Here is a 21176-nt window from a genome sequence, read left to right as displayed (position 1 = left end):
TTTTTTTTCCTTCTGATATAGCTCGCTTGCTTATTTTGGGTGGGAATTTTGCATTCAAGTGGTTCACTTGTCGGTGGAAATTCACTCAAGCGTAAATCTGATGATAACACTGCGAGGAATTGGTGATGAATTTAGGGTCGGTGCAGCGTTTCAAAATGGCCGGTTTTCTTTGGAATACACCTTATTTCGCTGTCCCTCTTCCCAAAGGCCAAGGAATGAATCGGGGACGTTGGGGGCACTGGACTCCCTTTGGCCGACGGACCGGGTTCAACACCCGGTGGGTACAGGTCTTCCAACCTGATCCTCGCCCGCTCCTGGCGAAGAGATTTTAAGACAACACCAACAACGTTTGTTCAGGGAGGTAGAATCGTCCATTAGGATAGACTTGGCCAAGTTTACTGATGCTTTGAATGTTATTACTGGGATTCATTCTGGCATATACCTACGTACTTATACGCGTCGCAACTGCTTAGTAGGACAAGCTATTTATTTAATAATATGACGGCCACGCAACGGGCCAGAAGCTAATTTTAAAGTGAAATGAATATCACCTGATTGAATCTACACCTTTCATATTCTAAATGTGTCTTAGTTCTGGTATGGAAGGGATTTAACTCTTGCAAATGCTTTGTTTCTATAATTTTTTCAGCTAACTCCATTGAGTTATACTGCATAATTTACAGCCGGTAAATATATTTTTCATACTCTTTCTTACTGGCATACCGAGGAATATTTTTTGATTCCCTCAGTGTAATTCATGCATGTATTTATTGAAATTCATACTGCTATACTTCAAATCACATAGATTTCTTTCTGTTACATTGTGTAATACTTTATAATGTAACGACTCTTTGAATGCTATCTTCCTTGGGTCATTGCCTATTCCGTAATTTTCATGCCTTTGCCCTATTTTTCGTACCGTTTCTCCTGTCTCTTTGCTGTTCTTTGGGGAACGCCGATTCCATTACCAATTTTTCACTTTTGCCCCGTCCTTCACGTTACATAACAAGAAATGCGACGATAATACAAAATAAAAAAAAACTTGAAAGGGTCCTACCTCTTACACGTTGTAATTGAATCCTCGAATAATTCCACCGGTGGGCATCTAGAAGATTTCTGACGACCGTCAATATGCAGCGCATGATGTAGTCATAGGCTGTCACATTGGTCATGTTAGACTGCGGTCTTTGCGGCTGGACGCCAATTTTTTTCTTGGCATGAAGAAGAAGGTGGAGGGGCATGGAGTAGAGTAAGGACGGGTTCATCGCCCAGTTGGTCGACACTACTGCCAACCGTCACCGTTCCTCCTTTTTATCCAGTATACCAGGCCCATCATACCCAAGGTTCGTTTTTGCGATGGAAAAAAGGTTGGTCTAACTTACACTAGCAAGATTTGATCTGGATCTTGTCTACTAAGAGAAACCTTTCATTTTTCTTGCAGTAACCTTCATCATCAATCTTTAAGTATCTAAAATTTGTTGTCTCAGGCGAAACTTTATGGAATTTGCATTACATATTGAAATGAAATGAAATAATTGACTTTGTAATTCCACACACTTTATTTTAAAAACACGACCCAGGTTTCGACGTTGAACGTCATCATCAGGTGGTCCTCATAGAAGGAGTTTATGGAACAGGAAGCAATGGTGCTTCTATGATGACCACCTGATGATGACGTTCAATGTCGAAACCTGGGTCGTGTTTTTAAAATAAAGTGTGTGGAATTACAAAGTCAATTATTTCATTTCATTTCAATATTTAAGTATACTTATCAAATTCATTCCATTTTTCCGGAATATTTTGAAGATTTTATGCTTAGGAGCAAGGGAGATGGCGAATTTCCTACAGATAACCTCCTGGGATTAGGATTTATAGGTTTCAATTTTACTGTGATCTACCGATGGACAGTTGAGTGAATTATGAGGCTCGTGAACTAGGAATTACTATTTTCTTAGATCTAACGCAACAATAGCTATTCAAATTATATTTCATCATACCCAATAATAATATTCACGTAGCATTAGCTTACATTGAGACAGTGTAAGTTTAATTTACTCTAATTCCCATCAGCATGGTAAATTATATTTATACGAAACATATATTTCCTTATTTCCATTATTTTCAAATAATGAAAATAAGGAAATGTAAGTACAGGAACATGACGGGTGAATAGAGAAAACCAAAAATGTCTCCATTTACTTCAGCAAATGCTCAAGATCCCCCCTTCTGTGGCAATGTTGAAATAAAAAGTCGAGCCAATATTTCACTAAATCGCTAGACATACGAGGGTGATTTGAAACACCTGGGCAAAAATAAATACAAAGGAATTTTTCGGGATGAATAATTTTAGGCTTACTTGAATTTCGCCCATCACTGATCCATTTTGATGACCCCTTCCAAGCAGACGATTGTTACAACGCTGCAAAATGGGTATTTGTTTCTGCAACCACCCCCTCGTTAAGTCAATTGTATAATGTATGTTTAACCATAGAAAGACAGGTGAATTATAATATAATTAGCATAAGGGGATAGAAATTAATTTTTAACTCTTTGGACCACACAAAACGTATCTTTAATGTATCTATCTGTCATTGATTTCACGAGGGTTTCAAAAATTACCCATGATAACATTTACCTGGTCTATGCAGCGTCAGACTAGTAATGCGGCCTTGTGTAACATTTGAGGAGCCCGTTCTACTTTTAAAGCAAATTTATCGTGGTAAAATGTTGGGAACAATATGTGTAGTGATTACAGTTTATGAATTTGACAGTTTATGACAGAATGACAGTTTATGATAACAATTGATGACATTTTTGCCTACCTCCGAAGTTCCCAAAAATCTTCTAGGGTTGCTTATAACGAAAACTATAAAGGTATTTATCACTTCTTACACTTCTTCCCTTACTCTTGTTTTTAAACTCATCTTCATTAAAAGCCCCGAAGACTCAGCAATAAAGATATCCCATTCATCTTCCTTCGATACGAATTACGGATGATTATTCATTTTTTGATACAGTTCTCTGTAAATCTCTTTAGGTTATTTGGCCATCCATGGCATGAACAGTGGTTTGGAGAGGGTCTAAATATAGTTATAGCGCGATTCATGAAGAACGAATTCGATTATAGGCTCTCTTTCCTCAGGTTTTCATGTTGTACAGATCGAACAGGATGAAGTGTCATTAACATATTACATATAGCCAGACAAGTAGATGTATATTAGTGATTTAGAATTAACTTTCTCCTGCAAGGAAGGATTCTAATACAAATCATCTTGTGCCACGGAAAATTCAGCCCAGGTGTTCAGTTTTTCGAAGAAATTGATTTCGCTTATATCCTCATATCAATAACACACACGTAGCTTTCAAAAGTAATTAGGTACTTCATCCATGCTTTATTAATGCATAAGATTTGAAATGGTTCGGTAACCACGCCATACGCAAAATAAATATTGACGACCACCACGGATGTTTTAAGAATTATTCCACTTCATTTACTTTCTTTTTAAACTCCTCGGTGATATGAAAAATGAGTCGGCGTAACTCGGTCCGATAATTTGGTTGGTTCATCTCATTGAATTAAGAGAAGGCTTGTTGGCCTAGATATGTCATAGCGAGGTCGGACATCAGTAGACAAAGTCAGGCTAACACGCAGAGAAAGTTCGGCGCACGGGAGGCGAGTGTCAAGCGGGATGCTCTGCGAACTCGATTTTCCAGGTGGACTTCTCAGTTGATTCGGTGTGGCTTGTTCACGGGATTAGAATCCACCGCTGTGAGCGCCTCTGATTTGCGGAGGATTGGTGGAGGAAGGAGCATTTTGTGGTCGGCGGATATCAAAGACCGCAGTTACGTATCGTTATCGGCGTAACAGGGAATGATTCACGAAACTGAACAATAAATATAGGGATAGCGGTAGATGTATATTTCGATTTTGGCTTTCCTTCAGTAAGCGTTTAAATTTCGCTTCAGTAACCTGTGCAACTAATCTCAAAACAAAGTCTGATGTGGAATTCGAACTCCCGATCTATGGGTTATCGGACTTGTTACTGACCTGGATACCACGTAGAGTATAAATGCAACATCTATTGTTAACTCCAAAAGGTTGGTTTATTGATTTTATGAATCAAATAATAATTCAGAGGAGCTTAGTCAATTGTTTCTCTCCGTAGAATTAAAAAGATCATCCCATTGAAATCAGACCTACGATACATTCGAACGATTTCATAATACCAAAAGAATGATTAAGGAGATTTTTTCTATCGCGCAAGAGTTCCTGATCAAAAGGGAAGAAAGTAAAAGAAAATCAAAGAGTTCCGTTAAACAAACAAACGGATTTTGTAAGCCATTCTTTGTGCTGCGATAAGCTTGGAAAAAGTCGTGAATGGCGTGAAAAGGGCGATTTGTGAACTCTTTCTTCAGGATCCGTTTGTATTTTCATACCAGTGAAAAGGGACCCAGTTTTTAGTGATTAGGTAATTACATGTATTTATAAAGAAAGGGGGCTTCGTCTCGTGTCATCTTTTTTTGAGATTAGGACGACAGAAAACTCGCCGATCGATCAGCAACGAACAGGACAGCCTCGATTCAGTTGGATCATTTGCCATGTATCGTCGTCATCCGTATCCTCCATCCACTTCACTCGCAACCCCTCATCTCTTTTCACAATCCATCACAACTCCTTGTTGACATTGTGGCTTTCTTAAATTAAGTCAAATGAAAATCGTCTTAAAGAAAAAAATGGTCGTCAATTTCTATCATACTCAGCTTTCCCCAGCTCCCCCATTTCCCAATGATTATTGTGCTGATCTCGTTGAGTAACCAATCCACTATTTCGTGTAATTTTAATAAGTATTAATATCCTTCAAATGAATTAGTTCTTGCCTTATTTTCATTCTTATTGTAATCACTAGTCCCTCACTTGAACTTAATTTATTTTTTCTAGGGGTTGCAGGTTTCTGACGTTCTGACGCTTCCCGTCGATGAGTTCCTTGTAACGGTTTTCAAGGTACGTGCATGCATCACTTAGATGAAATTGGGCGGTGAAAAATTAAAAAACGGTGCATTTAGTCTAATTTGGTGATATCTCTAATCACTGCAGATTGCTGGTTGTCCTTCCGTCAGTTAATGCATCAATGTCAGTCACGCAGACGTCATAAAGTAACAGAAGTGCAAAACTTTGACATCATAGTCAATGTTCATATATGATTTTGATGAGATGCAGTCAAATTCTTTAACTCGGTTACTTGAAGTAAATTCTCAGGCTGAGGAGTATTTGGAAATGCGTCGTATCATCAATGTAATTCCATTGGAAGAATACGTAATTCCATATAAGCAATAATTTTCAATTTTTATAGTTTCATAGCATTTAATAAGATATTAAGAATTCCTTTGCACTCAATTTTCGGTCTGCGTGGATTTTGTATTTATTGCCCACTGAAAAATTAGGGACGCCTTCCTTGACTCATTACAGCAGCGAATGAACTCAAATTTCACGGCTTGACCAGAATTATTTTGTAATTAACTTTGATTAAGTCCTGTTATCTCTTGGGTGTAAATATGCAACACCATGGCATTTGAAAAAATTAAGGTTAGAGTGCTCCTTTATTTTATCGTTTATTTACTCAACAATTCTCCGAGCTTGTGTGATCGAATCTTTTAAAATCTGTGGTAATTGAATCTTACATCAAAGATAAAAGGAAATACCGGCACTTGTGTTATGACACTCAGCGTTATCAAGTTTCGCAACATCCGTCACATTAGATTTGTTACTTAAGCTTTGCCCTGTGTCTACTTCTCTTTCTCTCGCTTATGAAATGCCGACCAACGGTGATTGTAAATATAATTTCGCGCTCCTGGAATCACTCAAAGAAGTAGGGAAGGGAATATTTGAACGACTGTCATTCCATCTCCAGTTTAGTAGTGTATATGCGAAATGAAGGACTGATTCTTCTGAGCAGCGTACACAACCTATGAGGCAGGGGATTATCACTTTTTGCCATGTTTCTAATAACGCATCGACGCCCCTCCCCCTTACACAACGTATTAAGATATTCAATCGGACGAGTCAAGGGGCGAGATGCACAAATTTGCAGTAAATTGTCGGGTATCTGTTTAAATAGATAAAATGGATGTGTAGGGCTAAGGATGTCATTAGAATGAAATCATTGAAGCTCGGTATTAGTGTAGAGCGCCGTGGCACGATTAAAAGTATAAGATGGAAATGCTAAAACTTGCCAATGGAGCAGATACTAGAGAAAAATGCGTCGAATGATAGATACGAGATAACGTAGATGTGATTTGCGAACGACTTTCAAGAATTATTTAAAGCTTTCAAAAGAACAATTGCAGAAGTCTCGCTGATATAAATTAGCTAAATATTATTTAAAATATGTTCGAACCAATGGATAGTTACCGCCGAAAGTGTTTAGATTATAAATCGTTACGGGCCTCAAAAGGTGTAATTATTTCAAATTGAAATGATAGGGAAGGGTGACGTTACATTTCACCATTGAATTTCAATAAAAACGGGCATGGTTTGCAGTGGTACATCATTATCAGGCATAGTAGAGCATCATTGCCTAATGATGCTGCTGTACTACGGCGGAAACACGGTCGCTTTCAATAAAATTAAATGTGGAAGTTCAGAGATATTCAGATTAGAATATTCGTAATGTTATGCAACAGTGTTCATGCAAAGTTTAATTCAAATATCGGTTGTGTTTCATCATAAATTAACTAAAAGCACAATAACATCACACAAAAATGTAGCTACAAGTATCCCCCATTTAAACAGTTAACCCCTCGGAATTCAATAGCTAGTTTAACATTGGCAAGGGATATCAAGGGGGAAAATATTCAATCTTCTCAGATAAACTATAAAACAATATAATTAGACAAAATTACTCTATTTTATTTCTAAAATAATACAATATTAATAATAGTAACAACGAAAATATGCTAACTTAAGTCGTACACACGATGAAAACATTCCGCAAACTGGAGGATCAAGTCACATTGAGAACGTCAAAAACCAATCTATCCACATTTACATGCAGTAATATAGATCGATAATCTCATTCTAAAAATCGAAGTCGGGACGACGGTTGTCCAACGTGTACGGCACAGGGATATTATTTCCTAAGTTCTGGTCATCATAAAAGCGTCCTGGAATCAATATTTTATTTGGAATAATTCTGATTCAAACTACGTAAAGAGTGCCTCAAAGGATTAATCTTAAATATTAATCTGGAACCCTTTCATTACTACTTAAACGAAAAATTAGCAGGAAAATTTAATCACAACCTGTTCTTTTACAATTCACGGATTTCCTTTTAACACGATATGTTTAGCTTTTTATCCATAGCAAATGGTTGCTGGACCTGAGGGTTCTGAGATTGTCCACAAATAGTTTATTAGAGTGTTATTAAAGTCATGAAAGGCACAGGAAAAGACCAACTTAAAAAAAGTCGCGAGTTTGTATTCCGTCTGAAGAGTGGTTGTTGTGCATTCATGATATGTTTTGTATTTCTAGGCGAGGTTACAGTGTGATTACAGTCGTCGCGATTCCTTAAAAAGCCATTTTAATAAATTTAAATGCACGTTCTCCACCGTATTTTCGTTGGTGTCAATCCATTTTGAATGATGGCATGATGATAATTTATACCTGTACATACAAAAAACTGTCAAAAATCAACGCAGTCATTCAATTGGAGAGACATCGCCGCAAATAAAAGAAAGAAAACTATGTTCAAGCGGGAAACAGTGACTCTCATAATTATGTTGCTGCCCTAACTTTATTCAACGGAATTATATTGATAGAATTGAGCTCTTACGGCTAGTAGTATTGAAAGAATGTAAAACTCCAATAGCCGTAAACAGTTTACCTTTCTAAACAAAGTACAAATAAAATTAGTTGGCTAACGCCACAAGTCAAGAAGGGGTAAAAGGTAAAAGGAAAGGGATAAGAAAGGTGCTGTTTACGGCTATTGGAGTTTTACATTAATTCAACGGAATTATGCCTACCTTAAAGTCCAAATTTCTTAGAGGACAAAAATATTTATGATATGGGCTTAGTGTCGAGGAGATGTAACGCTAAACAAAATTGTATGATATCAACATTACACGTATGAACATCAGATACCAAATTATGACTTGGGTTCTTTTGCTTTCACTCTATTCCTTTCTCTGAATTTTTTTAACAATATATCCGCATTGGTATGAATTTCCTTAAGACTCTACAGGCTACAGAGCTAATGTGTAGAACAAACGGAAACGTTTGCATTAAAGATTGCATTTGGTAAACATCGGTTGGTCGACCACGTGTGGATAGGTCGAGCAGGGCCGATTAGAACTATTTAAATATTCTTTTAAAAAAAGCTTCCCAGAACTTAAATTGGGGACAATGTCAAATGGAGCCGCTGTTATTGTTGAGATACTGTGAAAGGCCTTTGTGGAGGGCGCTGACTGACGAATGAAGCATGGGTAGAGGTCTGCAAAGGGAATGAAGGGGGGAAGGGAAGTGTTGCGTGGGTCGTCGTTAAGGTCGCCTCTCAAAGAGGGCGCGCGAAGGCGTTGCGAAGGCGTGCTCGCGTGTCGTAGCCCGGATTTCTTTTTATTTTTTACTCCGAGGGGGGGAAGGGAGGGAGATAAGGAGGGGGAGGCACCTTTCGAGCGGAGGTGGAGGAAGCTGTCTAGGTCACCTAAGAAGGCAGATTTGATAAAATTCACCGAGCGCGAGAACTCGCGAAGAAAAAAAAGCGTAAATATACACTTCCGTCGGCTGGATTCACACAGCCGCGGAGAACGCCCATTCGACAAGGATGGTTGACGCCGCTATTTGAATATAATTTCATTTTTTTCTCTCATTCTCAAGGAACGACGCCGAAATTGCCGCCCGTCGAACGGCGGTGATTACGGAGCGAAGAGTTCCCTCCCACCGGTCTCTGTCGCGGAAGGTGATTGAAGACATGATGGGGAGTCACGGGTCGATGTGATTCAATTGGGTCACAGTGGCGGTGATCCGATGAGGTTTATCTCTCGCTGTCATCGTATACCCGCGCGCGTCGGCATCTCTCCTCTCTCTACCCCCTCTCGAGCGTTGCGCGAGAACGTCATTCCGCACCGCACAACCACACGATCGCATCCTCGTCCACGCAGCCTCCCTTGCTGCACTTTTAAGGAGGTTGTCTCCCTATAGAGTGAGTCAAAGCCCCATTAAAATCCCCGTACACCCGTAAAACTACTGTCCTCATTTGTATAGAGGACCTCTGCTATTAAATTAAAAGTATTGCGGTGAGGATATGCATTAGGCAGTACATTCCACGAACAAAACATTTATGCTGGTTTCTCAATACGAAAATTGTTGAGTAGTGCGCTTTTTCCGACTCATCAAAGTTGCGATTATACTTCAGCGACCAATAATATGCTATGATGGTTCCACTACTGGCAATTTTCTGGCGAATGATAAATGAGTAACAATATTCTCTAAATATGTGTTCAAGCATCATTGGTAAATTCGTATACCCTGTAAATTTTTCTGCTTAAAACATAAAAAAATAAATATATCATATATATGAAGCTTATGTTGCAACATGAAATTAACTATGGACTTCCGGTTGTACGCATTAAAAGTAAGGTGACGTACTTTTTGTACCAGTCGATTTCTTTCGATTCTGCTATAGCCGTTTAGGTTTAAAAAATAAAAATGACGCATATTCCACCCATCCAATGTCATAGTTTTATGTGTCCCGTTAAATTTACGACTTGGGATAAACATGGCGAAAAAGAGTGTTTCTCCTACACAAATCGACTGATTAACATTTCTGTGTTCAAAAGCTGAACACATGAATAAAATTACACGGATATTGCTCTATATTCCACTTTCCTCATTGTTATCCTGCGCGAAGAATGGAGATGGGGTAGAGTAAGTAATCATTCGGCTTACTTTCTGTTGCTATATGTCCTCCCTCTCATACACCAAACTCCTGTGAAGGGAAGAGGGGCAGATAGTGGGGGACAGAGCACGAAATTCGCTCGCTCACAGCGTAACCCCCGCCAAGTCGCGCGTTAATCCACCTTTTCTGTTTTAGGCGTGACTCGTCGAGCGAGCGGGTGAACTGTGGGCCTCGGCCCTCCAGGCTGATTAATTCTCTTTACATATGAATGGAGGGGCGAACTGTCCTGGTGGGTAGCAAGGTTAGTTTCATGAATATTCGATTATATCATGCTTTATAACAAGTCGGCCCAATGAGTCCCTACATCTATTTTTAAACCGAATCCAAAGATGAAAAGCGTTCTATGGTTTCGGGTTTAACTTTTTTCGAAATTTTATCAAAATGTTGACTGCCCTAATGTCTACTACAACCTCCGAAGTGAGGATGAGCTCTATTATATTTATGCTATTCAATGTAATGATCCAAAATTACGAGCACAGTTTTATGTTTATATTTTCCCACGAGTGTCTGATTTAGTACGAGATAATACATGGCTGTAACCTTCGCGCACCGAGATTCCCCTACATCAGTGATGCTTCCATTCGGTTAGTTTCCACTCGGTAAACGCCACTGCTCGAATTAGCACTAGGACTGGGCAACAATCACAGCCGTGAGCCATCGGATACGCGCCCGACCGACTGAAGAGCTCCCGGGACAAAGAGAGAGTTACTGGCAACAACCACAATCTCCGTGTTATGTGACCTACGATCGGCTTCGTGTATTTCGTCGAATCGGTCCGTGAATGATTTAACGCCTACACCAATCTCCGTCCAGAGGGAAAATAAACGGCCTCCGGTCAACCAAAGAGTGGTGATGCACCAAAGAGGCGACTCAAGGGCAAAACGAAAATCCTTTTCTCTCCGGCAGACATAGGAATTTACCTTCCCCAAGCTCTGCCCTCTTTCTTCGACCCCTAATCTTCATCTCCCCCCTCTCTCTTTCTCTCTCTCCCTCTCCACCCTCTTCTACCTGCCCCGGCAACTTGGGAGTTACTTTTATTTCTCCTCTTTCCTCTGGGTCACCTATTCCCACCTCATCCCTTGCCGTTCGCGCTCGGTACTTAATCTCTTCTCTCTCCCGGGGCGATGCAAATGCCGCAACCTCTCCGCGCGTCTGAGAGCGCTAAAAAAAGAGGGGGTGGGCTGAGACGGGGAACGGGGTCCTCTTGGGCACCTTAAACCTGCCCACATATCTCTGCCGGAGCGGCATTCGAGCATCCCGACCGTGGGATCCCGCTGGACCCTTTGTTCGTGGAAAACTTATATGGGCTCTTGTGTGCCTGCGCGTTTATGTGAATGCGTGGAGGTAAAGCTACCCGATGACGCACTGATCTTTGAAGATTTGCATCGTGGCATTGTTCCACGGGAGCCTCGGCAGCGCTCCACGTTTTCGGAATACGGGATCCATTGCCCGAGGAAAGAGGATTGCGAACCGCGGTGCTGCGCCCCCCTAATAACAATATGAAGGTCTACCTAAGTAATGGTGGAAATTGTCCAAAACGCAATGTTAAGACATTTATCTTTTGTATTCTATTAATAATTAGCAATAAGCTGAAACGCCTTTTTTCACCCTAAAATTAACGTGCAACGGTAAGGTATCAAATAGAAGAGTGTGAGTTGGCACACAAGTATAATGTACCTACTTTTATAGTCAGTTGGACGATAGTTGAAAATGGACCCATAATGAGTTCGGTTAAGATAGAAGTTATTAGTTGAATTCATGTTACATCATCAACATTTCGAACAAGGATTTTGAATGTAATGAAGTAAGGAATTTTACATCAATTTCCGTGGCATTGCTTAATTTAAATAACGTCGTTAAAATGCAGACTACTTTCAGATTTCATGAACGGTCGTGATTCCAGTGTGAAGACATATATCATACTAAGAGATATGTTCGACCTACTGATTTTTATTTCGTTCCGACGAAAATAAATCAGACCATTTTCGCGGTGAAGAAGGAACGACTGAGGGATTTGAGGAAGCAATATTTTCTGCCGCAGGTGAATCCGGTGTTTGGAATCTAATGGTTATGGTGCGGAAGGAAGTGGCTTTGAGCCAGAAATCCGACGAGGAATTCACTGGTCGCAAACTTAACAATCGATATTTATCACTTTAATGCAGTCTGGCACCGATCCTACATCCGAGGTGCTTGTGCTGCAGATTTAGTTGGTGCGTCCGACGGAATTGTAGAATATAGATTGGCCAATGGTTCCGCAAAGACATATATCGAGCGACCAGCGTAAATATGGCCACAAAATTTGGAATTAACAAACGCGTATGGTGCGCATTGCGTTAATCGATTAAATAATGACATTAATATTTAAATTTGTAGTTTATAGTTTTTATTATCATAATTAGTAGCTAATTCATGTAACACTTTTCTCGGAAGAGGATAAACATAGCCGACCCGGTTTGTGTGATACGTATCGCTTCGGTTAACTCTTACGTAGTGCGTTCGAATCGCTCCCGGGGAAACTCTGTTACGAATCAATGGATTCTTCCTTATTGAGTTTACTGTGTGACAAGACTTAAGCCACCACCATTTTACTGTAACCAATATCACTGCCACAATAATCAACTTATTACTCTATATTGCCTAGCATGGAGACGGAATCCATACAACCATGTTCTCCAGAGACCGTGATTTTTATAAGTCGAAAACAATTTTCGCCTAAATACGTAAACTCACCCTTAGAATTAACAGGCGTCAAAATATTCGTTTACTTCATTTTGTGTAATTCGTCTTCAGTGGAAAGTTAAATAGTCTTATTAAATGAGGTAACATTATTCGAAATCTACTTCCAGTCTAGCACCGTCGTGTGGGATTACAGGGTGTCCTGACGTAAGCCGAATCCATTCCTATTTTGTATTCCACGTGGAAAAATACATTTTGAGAGTCCCAAACTTGATTTGACTGCTTGACTCGTAAGTTGAGAGGGAGTAAGATTTCAAGAGGGAGCGTCGTAAAGTTTACGACGTGCAGCGTATAATTAAAAAAAGATCGGAATTAAACGAGAATTAAGCTAAAGTTAACAGTTTCAGGCTTAACTTTGTGGAATTCCTTCATGATGAGGTTAAAAAAATAACAGAAACTCTCCACTTCCACACACTTTTAATGTCCTACGACCATGGTTTCGATGCTGCGCATCATCATCAGGTGATGATACGCAGCATTGAAACCATGGTCGTAGGACATTAAAAGTGTGTGGAAGTGGAGAGTTAAGCTGGAAAAGGGCGAGAGACAAGATTCGTTGGGGGAGGTGGCGAAGGGGAGAGTTGCAAGAGGAGTAAATGGTAGAGGAGGGAGGAAAAGGAGAGATGGGGTTGAGGAGGGAGACAGGAGGACGAGGCTTCTCACACCGTATCATTGCGGTGGCCCACACCCCTTTTTCAAATTAGGCGAGAGCTATAGGGCGTATAGCTCATCGGTCTGGAAAATTATCCTACCGGTTGCGGAGCGGTGAACGCAAGTATAGGTGTATCAGGAGTTGGGTATAAACCCCCATCCCCCACCAACCCTCTCTTACATCCCTCGGCGCTCCACCCGCGTGGGTTCACCTTAAATTCCCCTCCTCGACCACCCACCACGCCCCTCGGATGTGCAGCCACCGCCTGCCCTCGTCTTCCCTCAATCGGGTCACACGCCCCGTCAACCCTCCTTCCACCCTCCCCGTTCAAATCTCCCCCTTCGCCATCAATCCTACCCCAACCCTCCCGCCCTCACTGCGGTCTCGTCCCAATCCATTCTCAGTGAGTTGCCTCCCGTCCTGAAGCCAACAAGACCACACTCTCCGCTTCTGGCGAGAGAGAGGGAGAAATTTCTTAACAGAACGGGGTCGATTTCCTTATACGATGCACCCACCTCCTCCTCTCCGGGACCATCCCCACTCCGCGCCATTTCCCTCCTATTCTTCCCGTCCTCCCTCCCTCGACTCCCTCCTTACCGCCCTGTCCCCGCCTTCTCCTCCCTTCAGATCCCCCTCCGCTGTCCTAAAGTGCCTCCTCCCTAGCCTATGTTCTCCTCCTTCCCGTTCTCAGGCCGGCTTTCACTCGCCTCCCCCGGTTCGCCCCATGCATTGCATGCTACGCTGGACCACTCTCAGAATTAATGTCGACTAGGAATCCGATCGTAAGTTTGAGAGCTTTTAAAGAAATTGTGCCTGATTGCCAAAATATAAGGTTTCGACGCACCCGCATTCCTCAAGGGCGCGCCAAAGGTGTAATAAATAAAAGAGGAAGCGAAGAGAGCGGTGAAAGAACTCACCTGATGCTGATAAAATTGGTCTGTGATAATGTCAACAGTCTCATACTACACCATCTGCCTCGCCGGGTTTCCATGCAGTGGTGGGAGGTTAATGGTTCACTGGAAGAGCCGTTTGTAGACCACGTCCATTTTGAGAAGTCTTGTCTTCGTGTCTTTCGAGAGTCATAAGGGCTCTCCGCTGCCATTAGATCGCATCATGTTGTTAAGTCAAGTTATGACGATTACAGAGATGCGAGGGAGAAGGGTCGTGAGGTTAATTCACAGTGAGGTAATAATGATAGGGCACTTGAAATGAGATTAATTCTGTGACTCACTCCCTCATATCTATTAATGTCTCTCGAGATCCAACATTGAGACATTATTTGAGTTGAATGCCATGTTAGTGGCACTCATGGCTGGCGGAGATAAATTAAGAATATATACCGTCCCTTCAACTTGCTCCCTTCACAAACTTTAGCAGTTTTTCTAATTAATATTTCGTGTGGATCCACAGGTCAATTTTCTCTAATTTTAATAGTTATTTATCAGTTTTAATCAACTATGGTATCATACTTGTCCTACCTAGAATATCAAAGACATTAATATCTACTGCATGAAATCGTACGAAGTTTGATACCATGTGCTCATTTAGTCCAATGCAAGGGATTTTTATTCAATCCTAATAAGTGTAAGCGCATTGAAAATTCGACGACTTTAACGGTAGCGTGCCATTTCCTTTAGGTCGTTGTTTAGAGTCATATATCAGCAGAGAACATCCTGTTTTGAAAATCTAAAATTGATAAAGGTATTAACATTCAATCCGCTCATTTTATTCAAATCGCCAATTGCTATTTAAAAAAATAATGATTTGAAGGGGGAGGGGAATGGCATCGTAATTCTCAGAAAGGAGTTAAATATGGTCCCAATAATTGCTACCGGCCTCTTAAAAACGAGTTTAACGTTGCAGCAAAGCATGCGGGAATGGAATTTAAAATGGCAATTACTGCGCAGGAGAGCTTGAAATTGCATTGCTTTCGAGAGACAGCGAGTGAAAGTTATAAAATTTAGAAGCAACAAAATAATAATTAGTAAAAGTTTTGAAAGAAGAATAATTTAAATGGTAGCACTATGCGTTATTTTTACTCTCCAAGAAGTATATTTTTACCCAACCAAATTATGTTATGTCATGACATAATTTAGGTTGGGTAAAAATATATGTAAATTTTACTCCTTCTTATTCATTAAATTACTTACTATTGAAAGTAACTAAAATGAATCAATGATGAATAAAAAAGATTAAAGCTTATTTTTTAATATACCATCTTTTTTCACAAATCTATCGGAAGAATGTCAATGAATGCCTTTAAGTCAAATTGATAGTTAAGTCAAGAGTGCAGAGGTTTATGATCAATTGCCCATTTGATGTTTCCAAATTCATTGACAAACAGTGCCGTGATGTTGAATACGAATTTCATTATCATTCATGCTCCTACGGTCAGTAATTATAGACATCAAAGACCTAGGAAAACCGCAGATTTACGGATAGAAGACGAAGGGTAGCGAGAAGGGGAAGCGATTCATTCTCTCTCTCCTCTATTCGCCTTCGACCCTCCCAACTCCCCCTCCACTCCCTCCCTTCCTCTCTCTTGCTCCCGCTAGCCGCTTATCCACCGACGTGAGGACTCCCATTAAAAGCAGAGATGACTGTAATCAAAGGCCCCGGAGAGTTGGACGCTAAGTGAGGGCAGGTTTTTTCGAACCTCTGGAGGTTTCAGGTCAGTTTGTCCGCCAGAAAATCGTATGCCTGAGAGGTTTTCAAAGAGAGAGAGAACTGCTCCATTGAGTTCATTTAGTGCCGTTTTAGGTTTGTCACAGGTTTTTTTATAGGAAAAAAATTTCAGTACTTCTTGGCATATAATTTTTGACTATCAATTTTATCAGGGATAAAGGCTTTTGTTTCAACAAAGTAAAATATTTAAGAAATTTTCTCTTTCAGCTTAGGAAAATATATTACATTGCATCTTTACACCTTCTGAGCCTAAAGGAAGCACCATATTTTTCGAGAATTCATCTTACTAAGCTTTTAATTAATAAGCGAAATTCATTTGGACTGAATGAGCCATTACTTTTGGTGAATGAATATGAAAGACATTCCGTTGTTCATACATTTATATCTATGACATTATTCTAAATGGGTTAGCTATAAGGCTAAACAAAATACTAGTTAAATAAATAACGCAAATTGTCTGAGCAGAGTAAGCTTAGCACTTTATAAAAATTCATAGAATCATAAAAAAACTGAAAGATTTGTCAACTTTCTAATATCTCTTACATTGAGCGCCTTTAAAATACTGCCAGTATGTTTTATTCATTTCACGTGTCATGGGACTATTCTCGCTGGCCCATGGCCGGAAGCCAAATTAATTCCATTAAAACAATGCGGATCCTTTAATTCACTCAAATCTGTTTCTTATGTTTTAGTTTTCAAGACTTTGCCCTCGTTATTCGTAAGGTAGCGGCAGCTTCTTGCGTAAAGGCGCATATAGTAGAAATTCAAGTCACACCTCTCTCGCTCGTTTTGTAAGAAACTCGCTTTCAAGGCTGCTCAACTTCGCTTATTTTTTTAAGAAAAGGAAAAGGATTGGTTGTCGACTTTTGACGACCTGACAGCCAGAAATGTTTAGTCAAAAGTGGAGATACGTGTCAGATTTGACATCCGTTCCCAAATAATTCACCTGCTGTCCGAAAAAAAAGTTTCTTTCGTTTTCCATTTTATTACAAATAATTAGTATTAAATTTTTTCTTAATATAAGTTTTCCAAATCGTTAATAATGCATAATATTTCAAGACAGAATTTAAATTTAAAAAATATATAGAAATCCTGTTTGCAATTCACTTTTAATGCGGGCCAAAACCTAGAATTTCATTCAGTTATTTGATAACAAACTTTAGGATGGCAGATATATATGACTTGATTTATAAAAACTTTAAAATTTAATATGAATACATTTTATGGAAACACTCAATGTAAAAATATGAAACATTTTATAATAATTTATTTTGATAAAATTCTCTTTCGGTAATAATGGAAAACTATGCATGCACTTATTTCATTACGCAAATTTTTAATCGTTAATAAACGGGTGTTCGACCCGAAGGTTGTATGAAATGACAAGGGTGCATCACCTTTCGTACCATACCTCACGATGTGCTATATTAACTAAATGAGTGCATGGTACCTTTCCTTTCCATGAGCCGTCTGTACTTTCCTACGGAGTCAGATGCCCAGAAAAACGCATGACTTGAGTTTCAAGCTGGAGAATCCCGATACAACACTCGGATCGAATTTAGAGACAGGGCACACGAGTTAGGGGTCAAAAGTTTTATTCACTGGGCATCCCACGTCACTGTTTATCTTAAATATACCCTATTGAGGTAAAATAGTTTCTGCCGATTTCACATGACTTCAAATAGCAACAGTTTCTTCTTTCCAATTTGACATTTCTTTTTGAAAAGGAATACCATGTACCCGCCGAAATCGAACAAATGAAGCACAATTACCCGAAAAGCTGCACCAGTGCACGATTAACTTTTGATCGTTGTTCCCTCACTTGTAATCACAACCAAATTAAGCTGAAGCATCAATATATGGTGAAAATGAGAGTACCTTCCAGCAAGCTGGAGGAAATAAACCTGGGCCCGTATATCTATCCATCCGTCACTTCTTAGTCGGTCATCTTCAGGCGCTTGCGACTGACCACTCGGCCACGCTCAGACGTTCTTCGTTAGGCTCGAGCGGAATCCCGAGAATCAACATCGACTCATAACTAACATCAACTTCCGTCGGCGTGTCATCTCACTTCTCCTTTCATTCCTTTGACCGAAATGCTAACCCAATTACTGCATGAATTACTTCATCCGCCAATATAACTGATATCCATGACGATGTGCTTTAAAATGCGCTCACACACTCAGTCGTTACCAGTTCCATTCGGGGAAATGATTCATACTATTTAATGATTTATTTCTATGCAATAGAAAAAATATCCCATTCAGTCACTCAATTAATTATCAGACGAAAGTTTTTGAGCATAAACGGCGACAAGCTGTAGCACTTGTGGTTTTCGTAAGCCGACAGCAAATACTCGTACATAATGCCACCTGAGTTGAAAATAAGGGGGAAACAGACAAATCCTGTTATTTGCGCGCGAATAGATTCCATATGTAGTCTCTGTTGCACACTGCAGCGGTATTTGTGCATTTCACATAATATAACCCACAAAGTTACTAAATGAGAAATATTTTAATTTTTTGGCCCCCCCGCCCCCCTGCCCCTTGGCGATTATGCCGGAGTTAAATGGGCAATGCTGGTGAAATTGCCGATATGCCAAGTTAAAACGTTTTGCCGGAGTAAGAGTGGACGAGGTCAATCCAAGACATTGTGGCCAATTGAGCCAGCCGATTTCTTCCAGAAAGCTGGAGTCTTATGTGACGTAGAAGAACATTTTCGGGATAAATAGAAAGGCACGGGGGAAACAGGAACTAGTAAATAAAACAAACGCGAATCTCAACCCTCATCGATTTTTTTCGGCTCTTAAAAAGAGGAGGCCAGCCCGCTGTGACACCTGCACTCTCCCCATCTGGGCTGGCATTCGGCCGGCCTCATGAATGGCAATGCAGGCTGTTCGCCAGTGGACGAGAGTGATGTACATTTTCTCCTTCTTTGCGAGTGGTATCGAGCGAAAGGACGGCGTCGGATGACCTTTTTACAACTCGAGTTTTCTCTCAGCCCACGGGGTTGAGGAAAGAGTACGGGATGGATTTAATGAATCAAAGATGGCGTTGCTCTTACATGGAATTTTAACTTTTTTGAAAGGAAGAAATATATGCTTCGAGTAAAGGTTCTGATCTTGCGGTGCTCTCAGTCGAGATCTAATCCATGGGATAAACAGTACCTTGGATCAATTGTTCTCATATTGACTTGAGGAAGTAATTTTATTCGGTAAAGTGACATCATCACGACTATTTTCAGAGAACCAAAAATTTCTCCCTCGTAGTTCTGTTGTTATGAAGATCACACCTCATGAATGGTACGACAACATGGCAATGATATGTAACTACTAATAAGAGTTCTGATTATAAAATGTGATGGCAGGGCTAACGATGAGCATATATTTTACAAAGTGTATACATTATTAGTCACTGATCTCTTACTTCCATGAGTTAAATGCTAATAAAAACTGCGCATCGATAGAGAAATTTATTAGGAATTAATTTTCAAGAGGAACTACAAGTGAGTAAGTAGAACACCATCATAATTCACTTAATATAAAATGATTTTGTGCATTAAGAATTTGGCTCTCACAGTTTTGGATGAGGCATACTAGTGTGAACCAAATGAAATAGAGGCCCTTTATTTGAACACGGAATGATCTCTTGCTGAGAACTAAAAGCATATATGCATCTACTCTTTAAAAACATGACTTGATGGAAAGGCGTTTTACAAGAGAGAAAGACAGTTAAGGCAAGTGTAAATGCATGGAAAAATGAATACGTTCAAGTGAATACGTTCAGATATGAATTCGTTCAAGTGTATTGAAAAGAGAGCCGAACAGTTAAAACAAATTATGAAGCAATTAACCTTATCATTAGATTAATCATTTAATCTTTTCATTATCATATAAATCATAGATTCATAGTTAGATAGACAAGCATACACGGCATGTCAAAAGCTTTGTCCATAAAAAGTAAAGGGCGTTTGTAACCTAACCTCTCTGGTTTCATGCTATGTAATCAGTTTAGACTTATCAATTATTGATTTCTACGGTGCTATCTCTCTCTATATGGTGCATGGATTCATCCCTTCCTAGAACATTTAGTAAAATCCCTTTAGTGTAGGAAACGTAATTTTAATATTAATGGTGGTACTTATCTAGTTGAAGCATGAAATATGGATCTGCCACTGTCAGATGAAACACTTACCTGAAACAAAAAAAGTATAATTATTACACATTTGAGGTATAATAATGACATTGATCTATAATAAGACATTCAATTATTCTTCATTTTACCATTATTTCTTACTTTCCTCAGTTTTCAATGAGACTTACGTTAATGTGCTTTCCGCTTTTTTTTTACAAATAATCATTATAAGAGTCATTCGTAGGTGTGCATCTACTATGTTAGAACAAAGGAAAGGTGGAGAGGGGTAAGAAGAAGTCTAGCAGGGGCATGGCAGTCCGAAAACATAGGAAATGTAACGTCAATGTGAACTTGCTCAAAATTTGCAATATTGTCGCCAAATATGTTAATAATTTAGCGCAATTGAATAATATAACTCGTGGAGTGATAGCATGCGACAAAAAGTAAATTACTGATCCATAGTAATCAACTCGAAGGGTTAAATTGGTGAAGGTACGGTATATCTCACCTTTCAAACTGTAACTTGCGAAATACACGCGTCAAGGTATGGTCCTTGACGCGTGTATTTCACGTTAAATTGTAAAGGGGGGTCTTTCTGTGACAGAGAGTAATATTTAACATTTATTGGCAGTGGACATTTTAAGAAGGAAAGTAAAAGTATTGCAAAATCAAATTAATTATTAAAATGAAGAAGTTAAACATGGTATAGCTAAAGACAAAAACTAGTCTCAGGAATCACTGAAAAATTGACAGCTTCTGTATCCTAATTTTTATCCTAAATGCAAGGCAATCGCACAAATCAAGTCACACACATTCCGAGTCTAATTCTGGGAGCAAATAGAAAAAATAATTGAGAATGAGTTGAGGCGTAGCGAATATTTTTAAAATCCAAAGAGCTACATTTATTATGCCCTCTTACCGCAGTTTATAAACCTTTGAAAATTGGCCTCGGTAATTGTTTTTTTTTCTGCGGTGGTGGTATATTTCTTGCTATAGTTTAAAGAGACGGCAATGCGGACA

The 21176-nt window shown here is 39.6% G+C and overlaps 1 protein-coding gene across 1 annotated transcript in view; it reads right to left on the bottom strand.

Moving 5' to 3' along the window:
* The window catches only part of Sdb (SAXO downstream of blistered), a 115727-nt gene that overhangs the window by 50101 nt on the left and 44450 nt on the right, over positions 1–21176 (bottom strand). The gene's annotated exons all lie outside the window — the stretch shown is intronic.

This window comes from Hetaerina americana, unplaced genomic scaffold (genome assembly GCF_022747635.1).
Source record: "Hetaerina americana unplaced genomic scaffold, ioHetAmer1.1.p SCAF_1, whole genome shotgun sequence".
Lineage (NCBI taxonomy): Eukaryota > Metazoa > Arthropoda > Insecta > Odonata > Calopterygidae > Hetaerina > Hetaerina americana.
Note: the sequence above shows the minus strand (reverse complement) of the source record. Positions and strands in the feature narration are given on the sequence as shown.